Here is a 2051-nt window from a genome sequence, read left to right as displayed (position 1 = left end):
ACCAGCCTTGCATACCTGGGGGTAAAAATCTCACTTGATCATGATGTACAATACTTTTTAGTGGTGTTGGATAAAATTTGCTACCGTTTTTTGACATTTTGTCTAAATTCATGAGAGATATTGCCCCTTGGTTTTCTTTTCTCACCATGTTTTTACCCAGTTTTGTTGTCGGAGGAAGGCCATACTTCGTGAGTTAGGAAGTGTTCTTTCTGCTTGTATTTTTTGGAAGAAATTGTGAAAAATTGGTATTATTTTGCCAATTCCAAAGGCAGAAGCACTTTTCTGAGGTACTTTACTAGAAACCATGGATGGGCTACGTTAGATTTGTTTTCAACGATAGCAGATTCTTTTATAACGTGTAAGGGTCTCTTCATTCTCATGATTTTCTGAAAGAATTTGAGATGATTAAAAGGAGAAAAGCGTCTACGGCCATGCCACCCTGAACAAGCCTGATTCTGTCTGATCTCGGAAGCTAAGCAGGGTCGGACCTGGTTAATACTTGGATGGGAGACCTCCTAGGAAGACCTGGTGCTGTAGGCGTAAACAAATAAAGGATTGTAAGCTGACAAGGTCCTTGCAATCTGTGAGGTCAACTAAGGGTTGCCTTTCCTGAAAAAAATATATAAAAGAATTAAAAAATTAAAAAGGAATAAAGTGACGTCACATTATCTTATCGATTTTAGGAAGAAGCAACTTCGCATTGTCTTACAGATTTTAGGGAGAACCTACTGAGATTAGTCTAATCCACGTTCTGTAGTATGGCCCAGGAAGAAGGAAGTGAGGACTTCTGCTTCGCTAATAAGTTAGGTCGTTTCATATCTGAGAGGCAGCAGTGGCCACATATGGTGGCATCTTCTCAAGTCGAAACAGAGTGGCCTTTGATCCCATCTGCCTCATTTTCCCTCTTGTCCAATCAATTTGTCCAGCTTGGCATTTATCTTGGATTTTTCATTTTAAAAGAAGTGTCATTAATGGCTGTATGAAAATAAATTGAGATGGTCGAGCCAAACTTGTGCCAAGTTGTACATCCAGCTCGTTCCTTGGCTGTCATTTAACTATGTAAATAAATCATATGTCTTACAGTGACATCAAACATTTTTTACATGAAAAAAGAAGTCCTCTAGGTTTTGATGTTGTTAAATATTGGATATATTTAGTCAAATATAAAATAAATGGTGGACAAAAAAATCAGCTTTTAAACCTTTAAATGATTTCTGGTTAGTAAAAATAAGGATTGCATGCAAAAAATAAACAAACAAACAAACAAAACAAAAAAACATTTATTCCTACAAAAGCAAAGGAGAAACTAAAACATATGATAAGAATTCAAGTATACACAGCTTAATGTTTAAATTTATAATTGCACTTTAGAAAATCTCACTTTGTGGGAAGAGCCTTTTGATAGAGCTCCCATTTTTAATTGATACTCAGTGCCACAACAGCACGATATTAAAATACCTGTAAATTTTTAGCATTGAGATTTGACAAAACTTTCAAAAGGATCATGCAGACAAGGGCTAGTACTCTGGAGAACTGATGACTCAGTACGTGGGAACGCTTACACATTTCACTATGAAGTACTTCGTTGTTGAGAATATCTTTCATTTAACAGATTTTCCTTTCAGGTTAGCTGGTACTAAAGCACTTAGAGAAATAGCATTTTCTCAATTAAAAGTATGATGGTCTACAGAAAAGAGTCAATTAAAGTTGTTTACGATTCCAAATTTATTAACCATAAAATAGAATTTGGAAAATTAAAACGTGTACATATTGATTCTGTGTGTGTGTCTGTCTGTCTGTCCATCTGTCTCTCGTTAAGTACTCTTGATGTTGACAAAAATAGTCTTTGTTTGGATATTAACTGTGGTTGTGACAGAGGCATTAACAGACTCATCTAGGAGGGCAGGGCTAGGCACTGCTGTGGGGGCTAGGAAAATAAACCATGGCTCCCGTCCTGTGTGCACCATATTTTTGAGTCTGAAAGGAGAAAATGAAAGCCGAGAGGAGATCGCATATACCGAGGTGGGGTGCGGTCATCATACAGCCCTCAC

The 2051-nt window shown here is 37.1% G+C and overlaps 1 pseudogene; it reads left to right on the top strand.

The window, feature by feature from the left end:
• Nucleotides 1-421: 421 nt before the first annotated feature.
• LOC120586334 (uncharacterized) lies at nucleotides 422-540 on the top strand (annotated as a pseudogene).
• The last annotated feature ends 1511 nt before the right edge of the window (nucleotides 541-2051 follow it).

The sequence above is a fragment of the Pteropus medius genome, unplaced genomic scaffold (genome assembly GCF_902729225.1).
Source record: "Pteropus medius unplaced genomic scaffold, Ma_sr-lr_union100, whole genome shotgun sequence".
Classification (NCBI taxonomy): Eukaryota; Metazoa; Chordata; class Mammalia; order Chiroptera; family Pteropodidae; genus Pteropus; species Pteropus medius.
This window is presented reverse-complemented; position numbering and strand designations above follow the sequence as displayed.